The sequence below is a fragment of the Heterocephalus glaber genome, unplaced genomic scaffold, assembly GCF_053883595.1.
Source record: "Heterocephalus glaber isolate CG9 unplaced genomic scaffold, H.glaber_assembly_v1.0 deba00001610, whole genome shotgun sequence".
Classification (NCBI taxonomy): domain Eukaryota; kingdom Metazoa; phylum Chordata; class Mammalia; order Rodentia; family Bathyergidae; genus Heterocephalus; species Heterocephalus glaber.
The window spans coordinates 37,827,234-37,844,924 of record NW_028258381.1 but is presented as its reverse complement, the minus strand read 5'-3'; the positions used below and the strand labels follow the sequence as shown (position 1 = coordinate 37,844,924).

The 17,691-nt window shown below is 45.6% G+C and overlaps 1 long non-coding RNA gene across 3 annotated transcripts; it reads left to right on the top strand.

Annotated features, from left to right (window-relative positions):
• Positions 1 to 2,422: 2,422 nt before the first annotated feature.
• On the top strand, positions 2,423 to 12,849 carry LOC101701678 (uncharacterized). 3 transcript variants are annotated; one of them, XR_015445511.1, is made up of 6 exons: positions 2,423 to 3,164; positions 3,514 to 3,573; positions 5,059 to 6,102; positions 8,431 to 8,517; positions 8,644 to 8,871; positions 11,278 to 12,849. It is a non-coding gene; the product is annotated as an uncharacterized LOC101701678 (long non-coding RNA). The 3 variants fall into 3 exon arrangements; XR_002393359.2 differs by lacking the exon at positions 5,059 to 6,102 and adding an exon at positions 7,558 to 7,658 and having other exon boundaries at positions 2,437 to 3,164; XR_205043.4 differs by lacking the exon at positions 5,059 to 6,102 and having other exon boundaries at positions 2,441 to 3,164.
• Positions 12,850 to 17,691: the final 4,842 nt, after the last annotated feature.

The window sequence follows — 17,691 nt, the reverse complement described above, 5'->3', positions numbered from 1 at the left end:
CCCCCCACATCGCTTCTCGGCCTTTAGGCTAAGATCAAGTGTAAACTATGCCCCCACTGCCAACAGAAAGCCTAGTTGCAACAGTCCCCGATTTCACAGAGCTCTTGCTAACTTTGTTCAATGCAAACAGTTTCAGCACTAGACACGTGACAGGGTCACAGTCACACCTGGATATGACCCTCAGAGAGTAAAGCACTTGCATGCTTTCTGAGTGTGAGAAAGGTGTATTCATGTGTCAAAGGTGTGTTCAAAGGTCCTAGCCACCCTGATATCTGCTGCCACTCAGGCCGCACTCAGCCGCTTTTCCAGGAGTCAGGGTTCAGCCTGTGTGCCCTGCCAGCTAAAACTCCTTCTAACTCCTCATCTGCCTGCCCAGTTCTCCTCCTTGTTCTCTTGCCCTGTAGGAATTCCTGTGCCAGGACCCAAGCTAACCCTGTAATCTCTTTACAGAGGATCCTGTGGTCAAGAGATTCCTGGCTTGAGATAAGAACCTGAGGGCATCCGATGAGGCTGGGCTCTCCCTGTGGCGCAGCCCATATGATGTTTTGTGTATTTTTTTGCAAATTTTGTTGTTTTTTATTTGTTTTCCATTGAGGCTAATAATACTCCATTGTGGGGAGGCACATTTTCCTTTTTCATTCATCTGTCAATGGCCACCTCGGGTGATGTTTTATCTTGTGAATTTTTCCACAATGAATCTGAGTATGCAGATGTTCCTATGGTATGATAATTCTGCTGAGTATGTACCAAGGAGTGGTACTAGGCATGTGCAGGTTGCTTGTCACTGTGTCTCTGAGGGACACAGGCTAAACAGCTGCCATTCTGAATGCTAATTTTAATCTCCAGCATGTGGGAAGCCAGTTTTTCCAGGACCATTTATTAAAGAGGCTGTCTTCTAGTGAAGGCATTTGGCTCCTTTATCAAAGATAAGGTGGCTGAGTACATCTGGATTGGTTTTTACATCTTCTATTCTGTTCCACTGGTCCTCAGGTCTGTTTCTTTGCCAGTACCATGCCGTTTTTATCACAGTGGCTTTGGACTATAGTTTCAAGTCAGGGTTTGTGATATCCCTGCCTTGCCTTTGTTGTCCAGGATTGCTTTTACTATCCTAGGGCTCTTCTGGTTTCAATCTCAGGATTGTTTTCTGTAATTCTGTGAGATATGCTATTGGTATTTTGATAGGGATTGCATTAAATCTGTATAACAATTTAAAAAGTATGGCCATTTTCACTAGAATGGTTCTTCCTACCCAGGAATAAGGAATATCTTTCCATTTCCTGGTATCCTCTTTGATATCCTTTTTCAGAGTACTGTAGTTTTCAATGTAAAGATGTTTTACTTCCTTCATTAGATTGATTCTTAGGCATTTTATTTCTATTTTTGGATGCTATTGTGTAAGGTGTTGTTTCCCTAATTTATCTCTCAGTGAGTTTTTTATTTGTGTGTAGGAATGCTATTGATTTTTGAATGTTGACTTTGTTTTCAGTTATGCTACTGAATTTGGTTATTAAATGTAGAAGTTTTTTGTGGAGTTTTTGGGGTCTTCTATGTACAGTATCATGTCATCTACAAATAATGATAATTTAACTTCTTCCTTTGCTATCCTTATTCCTTTTTTTTCTCTTATCTAATTGCTCTGGCTAGTGTTTCCAGAACTATTTTTGAATAAGAGTGGTGACACTGAACATCCTTTTCTTGTTCCTGCTTTTAGAATGAAAGCTTTCAGTTTTTGTCCATTTAGTATGATGTCTTTTGTCTTTTTAATTATTTATTTATTTATTTATTTTGCTACCGGGGATCAAACTCGGGACCTTGCGCTTGTGAGGCAGGCGCTGGGACCACTGAGCTAAATCCCCGGCCCCTTTTGTCCTTTTTAAAAATAGCATTTATTTGAGAAAACTCAACATAGCAAAACCTCCTCTATCTCTTTGATTCATATTTAAATTTCTTAAAAAGGTATATGAGCTTCTTGCCAGGATTAGAAATTAGAAACGTTTCTCTGAAATCAGCTCTCTGAATTGTAAACCTCAAGGAAGATGAGCATCCATCCCTCTTTCCCTATGGGCTTGGAGCTTTGTCCTGGCACCTTGCTCTCAGCTGTAGCTGCCTGCTTGTCACACAAAACCTTTTGCTTTTTCCCTAGAGAAAGGTAATGAATCACCTGTATGACCAGGTGATTTTGGAAGGGCTATGAGAATGCAGTGCCAGTCGCAGTCCGGTGCTTTCACCTAGGACGAGTTGCCCTGTGGCCTGAGACCAGGTGTGCAGCGGCGCGGATGTGCAGGGCTGCAGAGAGGTGAGGTTTCTCTCTCTTGCAGCGGCTACTTTAGTGCCTCGCATGTGATGGGCACCAGTCCTGCTTGATGCTTCTTCCATAATGAAACTGTTTTCTTCATTGTCTGCATTCGTGCAAATGATTTTCTGAGTTGGAAAGCGATGACATTATCAGTCCCCACTACCAGCAGCTTTTAAGAAACCACTGGGCAGGGCTGGGGATTTAGCTCAATGGTTCTGCTGCTTGGCTCGCAAGCGCAAGGTCCCAAGTTTGATCCCACGTACAAAAAAAACCCCCCCAAAAAAAACCCCAACAAAACCCCACTGGACAAAAGCATTGCTTTACTATTTCACCTTCCAAAACGAAGCGATCAACAACAAAACCAAAAACAAAAACGAAGCGATCAATCATTGTCCATATGGTGTCATTTTCTAAAACTGACACTTGTACCTAACAATAAACAAACTTGGCGAGGTCAGATCACAGGCATCTGTTTTCTTCTGGCCTGTGTTTTCTGATTCTTCTTTGACAGTTTGTGAGCATTGGTTGTGTGATCTAGATATGCTAAAATTTATTCTCTTCCTTCTTTAGAAAGCATCGCTGAGCATTTGTTGTTCCCTAGTGTTGAGGGAAGCGTCTGGTAGCATTTCAGTTAACGGAATTTGAGGCACTCTCCTTTCCGTCCGTTTGTTAGAATCTTGGTTTTAACCGTAAAATTGCAGCCGTTGAGAGGGCTTGGGTTCTAGCTAGTACGCAGTAGCTACGGTAAGTGACTGGAGACAAATGCAGACGAGCGCGGAGCTCCAGGCAGCCTCTGGGCCCAGGATAGCACCTGCGTACACTGTTCCCTAAATCGGAGGCACTTAGCCTTTCGGGAAACAGAGTCCGGGTAACTTTTGGGGAACAGAGGCCATCCTTTTTTTTTGATCCCATTATATATCCTTTTTTTGATAGGTGTAACACTGCTTTGCTGTTTTAGTAGGTGCTTAGGATTTACAGTGTGCAATGTTAACTTTATCATATTTCATCTTCAAGTACTATGTAGATCATTCCGCCTACAATATAAGAAGCTTACAATAGGATATTTCCATTTCTCCCCCAACCTTGGTTTTCATACTGTTGTTGCATATGAACTTTTACAGATGTTCTCAATGCCACAACTGTAAGTTAAACAGCTCTCTGGTAATGAGAGAAAATACGTAGTCCTCACTTCTCATCCTCTCCTTTCCTTTGTGCAGATCCCCAATTTGCTGTCTTTTTACCTCTGCCTGCAGGACTTTCTTTAACATTTCTAGTTGGTGAGTATTTCTCTGAGCTCTTTCGTGCCTGAAAATTTACCCAATAAATTTTCATCTCAGATATTAGCATTTTCTTGTAGAAGTTCAATTTGAAACCTTTTCTACCTTGCCTGACTGGACTCAAGTTTTTTGAACTTAGGGAATACAATCACAAACTTTTTTTTTTTGGTGCTGGGAATTGAACTCAGGACCTTGCGCTTGTCAGCCAGGTGTGGCCCACGCCACTGAGCTAAATTCTGTCCCCAGTCACAAATTTTCAATGTTCTCTGCTAATTGTAACGTCTGGGTATCAACTGTGTCCATTCCAGACAAGTTTTGACTAACTGATTCTTTTCTCTGTAGGTCCTGTTTTCTGTCCTATTTCCCAATTTCTCAACTCTTTCCCTTCACTTATCACTCTTCCCCTTCCTTGGAGTTTCTAGAAACTCTTAGGCAATAGCTGTAGGGCTTTGCTAGTTTCCCATCTCTCATGAATTACCATCTTTCACTACCTGCTGGTTAGTGTTCTTGAAAACCAATCTTTGTATATTTGTCGTGTGTGTGTGTCGGTCATAGCTGAAAACAGAAATCCTAACATGCCTATATTTACATACGTGAGTCACACTTGGAAAGCCTTTCCCCACATCAGAGTTATGGAGATAGCCACCTGTTCTTTTTCTGTATGGTTGAACTTTCCACATGTTCTTTTGTGGTATAAGGTATGGATGCAGTTTTGTACCCATTCAGGTGCTCATCACCTGCTTTTGCAGCATTGGTATTAAGCTTTGCCTTAAAACAATGACATACCAGAGGCAGCAAATATAAAGGGGAAAGGTTTGGGCTGGGGATTTAGCTCAGAGGTGCCACTGCCTGCCTCGAAAGCACAAGGTCCTAAGTTCAATCCCCACTACTAAAAAATAAAGTGGAAAGGTTTGTTTAGCTTGAAGTCTTGGCGTTCAAGGTTGTGATGCTGACAACAGCTTTGTTCCTGACTGTGTCACATCATGGTAGTGGTGCATATGTGTGAGAGCTTACATCACCAAACAGAAGTCAGAGGCACTGGTGTTCCACACTCCTTTCTCCTGTTTTGTTTTTTTTTTTTTGGTTTTGTGAGATGAGGTCTTAGTATGTAGTTCAGTCTAGCCTTGCACTCACTGTATAGCTTAGGCTGGCCTTGAATCCATTGCTATCATCCTCCCTCAGCCTCCTGAGTGCTAGGATTACTAATTATGGCACCATACCAGCTCCCCCAGTCCCTTCTGAGGGCACACTCCCAATGATCTAAGGACCCTTCACTAGGTCCCGCCTCTCAACCGTGCCACCACATCTCCTAACAGTGCCATCTTGGGGACCAAGACTTCAATCCCAGTGGACTCTAGGGTGCCGCTTAGATCACACCCAAAACATAACACCATTTACTAAAAGTCAGTTCTATTTCAGTGATTTGAGATGTCCCCATCATCATAGAATGCTAAAAGTCATTTCTTGTTTCACCATTCTGTCTAGAACTTTTATTTTTGGAGGAGTGTTGAAATTAAACAGTACATAGGTAAGTGACTTAGGGTAACTGATGTCTTTGTGTTATGTTGATCTACCCAAGAGCAAGGAATATTACATTTGTTCATGTTTATTTCCATGACTCTGTATTTTAAAGTTTTCCTGGTAGAGATTTTGTGTATTTCATGTTAAGAGTTTTCTCTCGATTATTACAAGTCTTGTGTACATTTGAATTATATCTTCTTAGTCTCATGTAAGGAAAGCTATCGGTGTGTTGATTTCATATCCTGTGACCTGCAGTTGTTTTGTTGAGTTAATTTTCATCATCTCTTTTGTGAGTTTTTATATCATCAGCAAATAGATATACTTTTTCTTTATCAGTTATATTCCTCTGGTTGTTTTCTCTTTTCTAATTGAAGATGATGTGCATTTTCCTTGTCCAGATTTTAGTGGGAACATCTGTAGTGTTTCCCCATTTCCTGACTTCAGAACTGAGGTATAAATATGTGTGTGTAAATTTTTTTTTTTTGGTACCAGGGATCGAACTTAGGACCTTGCACTTGCAAGGCAGGTGCAGCACCACAGAGCTACTGTAAGACCGTGTGTCTCACCAGACGCTCTGAGGAGCTGACTACAGCGAAGATCACCCGGGAGGGAACACACTGGACAAGTTGTTAAAGTAAAACAGACCTTTATTAGTCCGGCCAGACGGCACTCTCCAAGCACCAAGCTTAGAGAGGCGAGAGGCTCAGAGTCTGAGGCTGTTTTTATAGGGGGTCGCAGGGGAAGTTGGCAAGCAGAAATACAAAAGTGGAGGAGAGAGATAAAACAGACCTTTTATAGATTGTCCTTAAGATAACATATTCAGATACGGAGTTGGGCAAGCATGACGGAACACGACGCACACAACAGACCTTCCTGGCACCACAACAAGCACATCCCTGGAACTCGATGTCTACCTGGTGATCCGTAACAGAAGCAGACAAGTTGGGGCCCTATTACAAAGATGGAGTAACTGTTGTTCAGTCTTACACTACATCACTGGCCCCTTGTGTGTGTAAATTTAACAACATGTATATATGTGCTTGCCAGTGATTGAGATATATATGTATGTGTGTCACGTATACAGGTATATACAGATCATAAATACTGGGCATGTTAAAGTGTCAAAATGTATGCATGTATTGATGTTACTGAAGTATCCATCAGTTGCTATTTTTTTGAGTTCTTTCAAAAATCAGGTATGCCAGGCCCGGGATCTAGCATAGCACTAGAGCTCTTGCATAACATTCACAGGGCTCTGGGCTGGGGATTTAGCTCAGTGGTTCCACCGCCTGCCTGGCAAGTGCAAGGTCCCGAGTTTGATCCCTGGTACAAAAAAAAAAAAAAATCAGACCCCCCCCGCAAAAAAAACATTCATAAGGATCTGAGTTCAATCCCCAGTACCATAAAGAGGAGAGAAGAAAATAAGAAGGGAAAGTCATGTGTGCTCTTTTAATATTGTCAGGCTTTTTTTGGTACCAGGGATCGAATTTGGGTCCTTGCGCTTGCGCAGCAGGTGGTGAAACCACTGAGCTAACTCCCCGGCCCTTAATATTGTCAGGCTTTTCCAAGTGCATTTGGAAATATAAATGTTTTCTTCTTACCTGTATGGTACTGGCCTGTTCTATGTATGGCTTTCCACACATTAGTCTAAATTCTTAAGTTGTATTTGGCTATTATGCATTCTATTTTTATGTTTAGTATTGGGCTCTGTTTGCTATTATTTTATTTGGGCTGTTTGTAAGTAATACTGGCATGCAACTTTACATGATTTATTGATTAATCAGTCTTCTAAGCCCCACAACCTTCTGTTTTCTTGGCTGCCTTAGCTCAAGGTATTCCTTTCTTTCTTTTTCTTTTTTCTTTTTTGGTACTGGGGATTGAACTCAGGGACTCGCATTGCCAGGCGGGCACTGTGCCACTGAGCTACAACCCTGGCCCTCGGGTTATTCCTTTCTGTCGATGAGTTTCTCAGCTCATTTCTGGCCTGTGGGTGGTCATGTATGTTCTGCCCAAGGGAGCAGCTCTACCTTTGTTGTCTCAGGGAATCTTGTGTGGGGCCATGTGCAGTTGTTCTGTCTGTGATGTCCATTGGCACTGGTGCATCCTGTATGGATAATAGGATGCTGCAGTACAATCATTGAACATTTACCTTTTTCACCTATAAGGAAGATGTTTGCAGTGCCAGAATCTGCTTACTGCAGCAGCCCTGAAAGCTTGGTCTTGCTGATATTTCACTGTGGTACATAAGCCATTTTCTTAGGTAACAAACTGTCTTGCTTTTCTGAAAATGACTTTCTCTTGTCTTTATGCATAAATATGAGCTTGTCTTTATATACAGTTTAGGTTAAGGCTCTCTTCTTTCAAAGTTGTGGGCAGTTTTCCATTGTTTTCTATCAGATGGAAAGTCTAATGTCAGTTGCCAGGGTAAGTAGTGTTTTCTTTTTTCCCTCTTTTCTGTTTTAGATATTTTATCAGGAAGTTGGTGGATCTCTACCTGATTCCTCAGGGTTTATGTTGTAAATGAGAGGACCCTTGTGGATGTGGAAGCTTGCCAGCATCTTCAGGTCAGGTGTCATTTTTATCCTTGGATTATTTTTTGTTCATCTTCCATGTTCCCAGTTTCTGAAAATGGTATCTGTTGGATCTGACTTTGTGTCCCAAATCTGCTTTCATTGTTTCCATCTCTTATTTGGTGGGAGACTTCCTGAGCTAATATTCTCTGTCCCATTTGTTAATCAGTTCTCTTGAGGATTTGTAAACACAATACTACAATCCAGTCTAATTTCTCAGGATTTTGCAGTGGCTGTTTCTGAGCACAGTGTTCTCACTTTATGGAAGCAATATCCTGCTGAATTCATTTAAAAATTTGAGTCAGTGCCTCCTATATCCCAGCTCCTTGGTAGGCAGAGGTCAGAGGATTGCAAATTTGAGGCCAACCTGGATAGCTTAGGGAGAACTTGTCTCTAGAAAAGAAAGGAGAGAGAGAGAGAGAGAATGAAAATGAATTAGTAGAAAAAAATTTAAGTTATGTTTCTTTATGAATTTTATTCTATCAATGTTGAGTTATGTCTCTTTTATTTATGCTGTTTTCCTCAACTAACTGATGACTCTTGATTTTATATTACACTTTGTGAGAAAGTAATTATAGTAAGTCCCTGACTTACAAACATCTGAGTTGCAAACGTTCACAGGTGTACTGTGTAAGACTCACTTTGTCTGCTTATGAACAAATCTGACTTACTGAACAATTCTCCTAGAATGGAACTTGTTTTTAAGTTGGGGGAATATACAGTATTCAGATGATCACCCTGCTTGTGGCCTCTTTTCTTTATGAAGGTGACGGCAGCAAAGTCCAGAGGTAAAGAGGACACTGTATGTCCTTAGATGGGGATGGATTCATTTGGAGAAGTTTCAACTTGGCGAGTAAGTTTATTTGCTCAAGTTGCTTTGCGTTGCAAATGATTTTCTGAGAATTTGTCTTTAAGGAAAAATAATCTATGTCTAATGTGGATAGGGTTGAATATGTGTGTGTCTTACTTTGCTGGTCAGGAGCACAATGAGCAAGGAGCTGGCCCCTGGGTTGGCTCCCAGGAAAAACAGGTGGGCCGCCTCTAGCTTGGGATCCCGTCAGTTCTGTGCAGCAGTCCTGAGGACCGGACCAGCATGGAGAGTACAAGGCTGCCCAGAGCCCTTGTGAAGGTGCCTCCCACCAGAGGATGAAGACAGGCCCCCTGTGCAGAAGCGGAGGATGACTCCTGTCCCTGCCAGGCAATGCAGGTGACACCATCATCTCCCTGCCTCCATCCTTGCCCTTCCCTGCAGCGTGTTCTCTGCACACTCCTGACTCCCCTCCAACGTGAGGAGTACCAGGGGGAGGGTATGTGGGTTTCTCTGTGTATTCATCCCTCTTCCTCCCAAGTGACCAACACTGGGTACATGAATTCCGACAGCAGTTCCTAGACCTCCCTTCCCACTGTATCAGGTTCCTTGGCATAGAGAAGTCAAAAAACTCAGACATGTCCTTGTGTGTGTGAGTCTTCCTCCAACTCCAGTGGCTACTCCCACTTTCTCTTCTGGCCAGAGGACAAATGTGGGAGGCTGGGGTCACCTCTGGGAACTGAGTCAGACCAACCCCTCTGTCCCCCATGGTCCTCTTCCTGTTCCTTCTCTGATTGTGAGGATCAGTGCTTCTCTTCCTTCCTCTCACTTTTTCTGCTTCCTCTTCCTCCTCCTCTTCCTCCTCTTCTTCTTCCTTCTCTCTCTACCCCCTAGAGGACTGAAGCAGGAAATAGAGTGCTAACCAAGGGACTAGATCAGAAAGATCAGGCAGCTCCTTCTGGGCAAATGTCCGTCATCTTCTTCTGGCCATAGGCCTGAAGCTACATGCTGGGTGCTATCCATAGGCTGAAGAAATGAAACTTAGGTTGGGTGTGAAGCCTCTGTCTTTGAAGTTGAGCTGTTGATCATCTGAGCCCAACCCTGGCTTCCCAAAACACAAAACTCTTCACCGTTGTCCCCTCCAGAGCCATTGTTTCATCTTTAACCTTTGCTGATCTCTATTTCCTCCCAGTTTTCCTTGTTGTCACCCCTTCTTCCCTTGCTATAAACTCTCCCTCTGGTAGATGCACCTTCTCCCATATAGCTGGGACCTGTGCTTGAGTCACTTCTGCCCGATCCATTCTTGGATCTCATCTTCTCTTCCCTTGCTCTGCAGGTTTTCTATCCATTGACCATTTTTGTCCCGTCCTTTCCCACTCCCATCCCCGACTTCCCAATTTTCTCCTTTCTCCTTCTGTAGCCCTTCTTCATTACTGGTCACCTTCTCAGACCTCTTCTGTCTTCAGCCCCTCAGCTGATGGTCCTAGGATTTCATCATCCCCTCCACTTCCAGGCCGTACCCACCCTGAGGAGCAAGGATGGGGATTCTGGTCCCAGACTTGGAAGAATGTTGACAAGTGGTCATAAGTTATCACAGATGCCTTCTTTCACTCCACAAAAGACAGACTTTGATCTGTCCAAACCCAGCTTTGCCTTAGTCTGGGCTTATATATATGCAGTGTGCCTGCCTGGCACTCCCAGGGTGATAGGATTCCAGGTGGGGTCACCGTGCCAAGCTCTTTTTAACCCTTTTAAAGGGTAGGCTTGATTAGCATTGAGACCAGACATGAGGAAGTAATGATGGAGATGTGTTCTGAGAAATGGGTCTTTTGCTGACATTGCTATCGCACAAACATCCTACACTGAACTCCTCACCCGTCTGTGAGAGCCGGAACATCAGTGGGCGATGTCATGTCATGGACCCACCATTGTATACGTGGTGCCTTGGCTGAAGTGTCCTCTGTGGGACAGGACTGTACATTTACTGTGTTGTGCAGCCATCCGCACTGCTCCGTGAGGCACTGACAACCACGTCCTGATTTCTACCTTCGTGTCTATAAGGGCTTCTACTTTCATCTCTTTACTTGCTCTGCTTGCCCTCCCTGCCTGTCTCCCTGCTTTACAGACTCATCAGACTTAAAGCTTCTTTCACATTTCAGCCCTTCCCATACCCTTAACCCCTACTTCCTTCTTTAGCCCTATTTACGTCTTCTCTGTCTGCCTGCTTTATAGTCTTATTTCCTTTGGCACAGGAGTTGCTTCCAGTCGCTCTTCTCCGCAGCTGCTCCCATCCCCTAAGGTGCTTCTCTGCAGCCATTCAGCATCCATGCTGTTCGCCCTTTCCTTGCCACCTCCCATCTGTTTGATAGTTTTCACTCTCCCGGCCATCTCCCCTTGCTCAGAACTTGCTCCTATATCCTTATTTCTTTCTAGCTGTATACATTTTTCTAGATTTTTCCACCTGTTGTGTAAATTAGGAATTACAGGTTGTGAGAAAACTCCTCAGAAAACAGACTGGAATAGCGAAGGGAGGCTCCGTCTTGGTTGTGAGTCCCCTTTGCCTGGGCCATTCCCAGGCAGGTGCCCCTCATTGAGGCGCCTTTCCTGTATTTGGGATCTAGAGTGATTGTCCAGTCACCCACAGAGTTTACCTGCTTCCTCCAAGTCTTACTGTCTTTGCTACTTCAATCTTGCCCCTTCTCTCCTGCCTATTCAGTCTGTTATATAATTTCCCGTCTTTTGTGGTGTTTTGGGGTTTTGTTTTGCAAAAAACAATGTGAAAAATAATTGAGGATTCTTTTTCAGAGTGAAGAAGTTTGGTAAATAGTCACAGCCCCTGAGGCGGGTAGAAATCCATTTGAACAGCACACAAGCAATTCAGACTGACATATAAGAAGGTCAGAAGACAGTTCTCCTGCCTACTCTGCCATGGACTATTTCCCCTCTGCAGTGTCTCTCTGCCATGGTGCCCTGCCTTGGAGCCAGCTGATAATAGATTGAAACCTCTGCAAACTGTGAGCCAGAATAAACCTTTCCTCTTTTTAACCTGGGGGTGTTGAGTATTTTGCCCCAGCAATAAAAAATAAGTAAGACAACCAGACCTCCAACTTCCACCTCAATGGCAGTTTGAATTAGAAATGTAAAATTTAGAACCAAAATTCTGGTTGCTCATTGTCCCTCCATGGACTCCCCAGCTCCGGGAGGAAGTACGATGTGCTGATTATCTTTGGCTTCTTCTGGAAGAGTCTGGAATCTTCTAGATTATCCAAACAAGAGGCTTCTCTGATCCATCCCTGGACTGTGATTGATGTCAGCTTGGTCTTTGTGCTGAAATAGCTCACCTTCCCCAGGCCCAGAGATCCGGAAGGTGGGGAGAGAGACCCTGTCAGCCTTCATGGGGCCATTTTTCTAGATGAGAATATTGACACATTAAGTCACTAGCAGCTACAGTTTCAGTCAACTTACAAATCCACCGTCATCTCTTTTTTTTTGGTACTGGGGATCGAACTCAGGACCTTGTGTTTGTGAGGCAGGTGGCGGCACCACTGAGCTAGATCCCCAGCCCACCGACCCCTTTATTCTTAACTGCAGTCCTGAGCCCTCATTTCCAGTTGTGGTTCACAGACATTTTGCACCTCACTCCAAAACTCACTCAGGAAGCTTTAGGTTAGACCCAGCTTCCTGCTTTATAAGAAAGACTGACTTACGGTGATTATGCCTGGGGACTAGAGTACCTTGGGAGAAGATGGAGTGTGTTGTGTGCACTCACACTTTTGCTTTTTCCCTTACTTCACATCTGCACTTCTTACCACACTGCAAACATAACTAAACATCATGACCATGAAACCACATACTCAATCCCCAATCCCATTTCCTTATGTGTCACTAACATATCTGTCCCTAAATTTGGCTGATTGCACACAATTTAAGTCTTTGCCTCCTACTCTGTGCAAACCCATCCGGTAATGTGTCAATGGCAGGGTGCCACCCTGAAGTGCATATTTGTAAATGTGCCATCATACTGACAAATACCTGTGACCCTAAATTTGAAGATGGATAGTTAATTATTCAGGGGGAGAAATTCCTCCAGAAGCAGTGGCACAGGGGACAGGAAGATCTCCCAGGTGGGCTCAGGTCATAAGCACTGTGGATATGAACTAGGATGAACACATAGCAATAATTCTCTTCCATTTCTGAATATGCAGCCTGTTCCATTTGATACCTCCTTGTTCCACATTCACTTTGTTGTAACTAAATCCTGACAAACAGTAGAAATACAACTTTTAGGGAGAAATGGAAATTTATGCCTAGTGGGTATTCACTGGGGACAAAAATCAGCATTTAATTTGCAGTGTCATTTGGACCCAATTGGCCTGAAATAAATAATCTCTACTGAATCTTGGCTCTGAGACAATGTTTTTCTGTACGGTCTGACTGAGCAGTGTCCCGGTACCTGGGACATCTCCCCAGGTCGCGTGTGTCTGTTTGTCATGCTAACTGGGGCTGTGTAGATGGTGGATGGGGTGGGAGAATCACAAGAGGAGGGCTCACAAGATGTGGGTAGCCCACATCCCCTAGATGGACAGCAGTGGTGCCGTCTGAACCCTGGGAGACACACATACCTTCCTGAGGCCAACGTCCTCGGGGCTCCAGGGTCCCGGAATGAGGGTGCATCTCAGCCCACTCCCAGAGCGTAGGATCGTAAGCTTGGATCTGGAGAGGAAAGCCGCCCGAGTGGATGAAGACCAGCAGTGACACTGCCCCCTTATCCAGCCCCCCTCCCTTCCTGGTCACCCATGCCCTGGCTCCCCTGACCCCGTGTGTCCCAGGCCAGCTTGGCCCTGCCAGCCCAGTCTCACCCACCTCCTCACACCCCTCTCGGGTCACCCTGAGGTTCCAGGCCATGCAACAGGTGAACTGGTAGCGCAGCTTGTGGAACTGAGGAATCTTGTCAAAATTTGTTCCCCTGATGAAGAACATGTGCAGTTTAGGTTCCTGGTGGTTCTCCATGTCACTGGCTAGGTAGCTGGGGAGGAAAGCAGGTTGCTGGTCAGGGGCACAGCCAGGAGGGAGCTGGGTCCCGGGTCTGCTCCCGGGAGGGAAGGACAGGTGGGCCCCCTCCAACTCAGGATGCCATCAGCCTGGCCCAGTGCTCTCCAGGATCAGGCCTTCGTGGAGAGGCCGAGGCTGCACAGGGCCCTTCTGAAGGCAACTCCCACATAGAGGAAGAAGGCAGGACCCCTGTGTAGTCTGGGGTGGCCTCTGGCCCCCGTCAGCAGATGAAGTTGACACCTCCATCTCCCTGCTCCATCCTCTCCTTTCCCTGCAGCTTGTCCTCTGAGCGCTCAACTGTCCCCGACCACATGGGGAGCACCTGGGCATGCGGACCTGGTATATTTCTGTGTCCTGCCCCCTCCTCCCCAATGGCCAGCATAGGGCTTGGCTCAGGACGTGCATGAATTCCACCAGCGAGCCCTACATGTCCCTTCCCATTGCTAAGATCCCTGGCAGAGGACCCACTGCAGAGGGTTTTATTGAGGAAATGAAGGAATAAATGCAGCTTCATCTGTAGACAAAGGCCATACAGAGTCCCTGGTGGACTCACTGCTGTAACAGAAACCACTCACTGAATGAGGATTGTGCCGATTGTTTTAAAAAAGGAAGATCCATCCCTCCGCAGTTGTCTCCTTGAAGGGGATTAGGTAAAAGGAGGGGCAGATGAGGAACTAGAATCCAAAATGTCCTGTCCTGAGGGACTTGAGGACAGTGCTGTTGGAATGTAGAAGGTGGGAGATCAGGGAAGGATGCACATAGTTTGGAGTTTATTTTGTTTGCAGTATGGAGGACTGAACCCAGAGTTCGTGATCTACATCCTCACTGCTTTTTAAAATTTCTCTTGGAAACAGACATGTTACTAAGTGGCCCAGGCCTGGTGTGGACTTGCCATTCTCCTACCTCAGTCTCCCAGCACACAGGGATTACAGTTGCCCTTGACCTTGAACACCTGGGATCCACCTTTGGCCTCAAATACTCCTCCCCCACAGCATGCTGAGTAGCTGGAAATACAAGTGTGCACCACCATGGCCATGGAGGTTTGGATATTCTGGCCAACTTGAAGATACAGACTTTATTCAGGTTCAATGTTTGAAGGCATGGACAGAAAACAGGAGATAAAGACAAGAGAAAAGGGTATTTGGAAGCAGCAATGAAAGAAAGGAAATATCAAGATGATGCACAGCCTGGGTTGTAGAGAGATTGTAGAGCGGGTGAGTTCAAAGGGAGAGCTCCAGCCTCGGTGTAGATGAAGAAATTAGCGATGCAGTAGCCACGAGGCAAGTGAGTTGCTGGCCCATCTCTGAAGGCTGATCAGGTAACACAGAGCCCGCTCCCTGGCTTGTGGAGAGACTTGTCAGAAAGACCAGCAGGGAGCACGTTACACTCAGTCTGTGCCTGTAAGGAAGGCACTCATGAGGCAAGGGGCTTGGGAACCCAGAGGAGGGGACAGAAAGACACCTGGTATTGCTAAGGAAGGAGACCCTCCGAGAGTCAGAAATGGCTGCCCCTAGATCACATCTGGGTTCTTCCCTCCTCTGCTGTCTAGGGGCTCTGTTCCCTTGGTGGCATCCTTTAACCAATATGAGGGTGGATTGGGGGTTTTACTAAGAGAAATAATCGGGACACTGTGTGTGATCCCCATGTTCTACAGAGTCAGCAACACGGACAGGTTTAAACCAGAGGATAGGTTGGACTCCCACTCCCCACCCTCAGGGGCTGACTGTGGCCTGTAGCGGGAGAGGCAGTATTCACAGCGCCAGGAAGCAGTGGATCCTCTCTTCTCCAGTCAAGACACAAATCACCAGTGGAGAAGAGCTCTGAGAAGCAGCTGTTGCCCGCTGGGCTGCCAACCTCCACAGGCTTTGAACCCTCCAATCAGGGAAGCCAAAAGCCTCTGAGGTCATCACATATATTGTCTGCATTTTGCTCATGTCCAGAGACTTTACCTGAGACTGAGATTAAGGGCGGCAGACTAAGAAAAAGACTAAGTGGAAAAATCTCTCCTTCAATCTCTACTTCAGACAGAATATGATCTTTTATGTGGAGGTGGGACAAGATGGGAGCATGATGCAGAAAGAGGGTCATCTTCCAAGGCCCTGCCATCCCCCTCACCCCTGCCATAGGGTTACAGGTCTATGCCACCACTCCCAATTGATTTGTACCGGCTCGGTTCGTTTGTTTGTTCTGTTTTTGAAATAGGGTCTCGCTGTAGAGTTCAGGTCAGCCTTGGCCCCACCATTTAGTCCAGAGCTGCCTCCAACTTGTGATTCTCCTGTCCTAGCCTCCTGAGGTCTGGGATTGTAGGTGTTCACCATCATGCCGATGTGGTTTGGACCGTTGTAAAGTGTAGAGCTAAGTGGCATGAAGGACAGACATACACCCTTCATGATGGGGATATGTTCTGAGAAAGATATTGTCAGTTTGTCACAGGGAAGTGACTCCCAACCTATTCAATGTCGGATGTCACAAGTTCCTGTCTCCCAATAACCAGAGAATGGATACGAGGACAAAGGAGGTTAAAAATAAAAGTTTACTGAGATGAAGCTGCTGAGAGACAGGCAGGGTCCTGAAAGTGGGTTGCCACGAAGGCCCTTTGTCTGGGGCTTTGCATACATGAAAATGACCACATCCCAGACCACCCTGGGCCAAGCTGGGGCCGACCTGTGGGCTTACGAGTGTAGTAGCTTAGCTGATATGGATCCGATAGGGAAGGGAGGCATGTATCGAGCGTATATGGCAGGCATTGCTAACTTCAGCTTATCTATAACTCCTAACATAGAAAGGCCAAAGGGATTTTGGGGAAGGGATAAGACTCTGGGTCAGGGTGTTCTGGTGGCCCACCTATGCATCTGACGCCTTCCGTAGGCTCACTGGACCAGGTGGTACTGGTTACAGTTCAATCTTAAGCTGCTGTCTACAGGGCGGGCTGCAGGCCTGTCTCTCTTCCTGTTCATCTCCAGCCACAATGTTGATGTGTCTCATTTCTGCATTGATGCCTTTAACGGCCTGGTCCCTCTCTGACTGTGTTAACTTTTATCTAACTTAGCTTTCTATAATAAGTTGATTTGGTCATTGTGCTGACGTCATGGAGTGAACCTGCCCAGGGACAGGCTATGATGTATGACACATGGTGCATGACATCACCTCCTAGAGCCACCCTTGTGTAAGTGGTCCCTGGTTGGTTAGCTGAGATGGCATAAGTGGCACACCACTATATCTTTGCCATGTTGTACAAGCATTGTCGCCATCCATCTCTGGAAGTTTTTCATCATCCTGAACAGACTCTGCCCCCATGAAACAATGACTCTCATGTCTCCTCTTGCAGCTCCTGGTGACCACCATTCTCCTTTGTGCCCCTATGCTTTGGGCTCCTCATGTGCCTCACAGTCCAGTGGACCCAGACTGTGTTTGTCTTCGTGTATCTCACTTCAGTGAGTGCAGTGTCTTCATGGTCTGTCACTGGTGAAGAATGTCTCCATTTCCTTCTTTCCAAGAGAGGAATAATAGCCCAGTGCATGGGTAGACTCCATATTTTTTTGTAGCCATTTGTCCTTCAAGGGACATTTGGGTGCCTTCTACACTTGGGCTCTAAATCTTGCTTTTGATTCATTGCTGTAACCTAGTAGTGAGAAGTCTGTCATTGTGTTGTGTTTAAAAGTTGTTTGTGGGGCAGGGATTTAGCTCAGTGGTTCCGCTGCCTGCCTCTCAAGTGCAAGGTTCCAAGTTCGATCCCTGGTACCAAAAAACATCAATAGCTTAGCTTTCTTTTCGGGTCAGGGATTTAGCTCAGTGGTTCCAGCGCCTGCCATGCAAGCGCAAGGTCCCAAGTTCAATCCCCGGTACCCAGCCCGCCCCCAAAAGTTGTTTGTACCCTCATCTCTTACTTATTTCTCACCTACTCACACCAAGCATGAGGTTTTCAGATCAGTGAACGCAACATAAAGAAAGCAAGTGTTCACTTTCCACACAGTCCTGGAGCTTCAGATTTGAGTGGACTCTCAGAGAGCTTCAAAGATCCTGTTAGTTACTGGGCACCTTCCTCCAGGTCCTGGGTCTCTCCAGAGTCCCTCATAGATAGGCAAGTTCCTGTGTGGCAGGAAGCAGGTCCCATTACTGTACAAGGCCAATGACCAGGAAACTCTGCTCATCTTGTTATAATTTTGT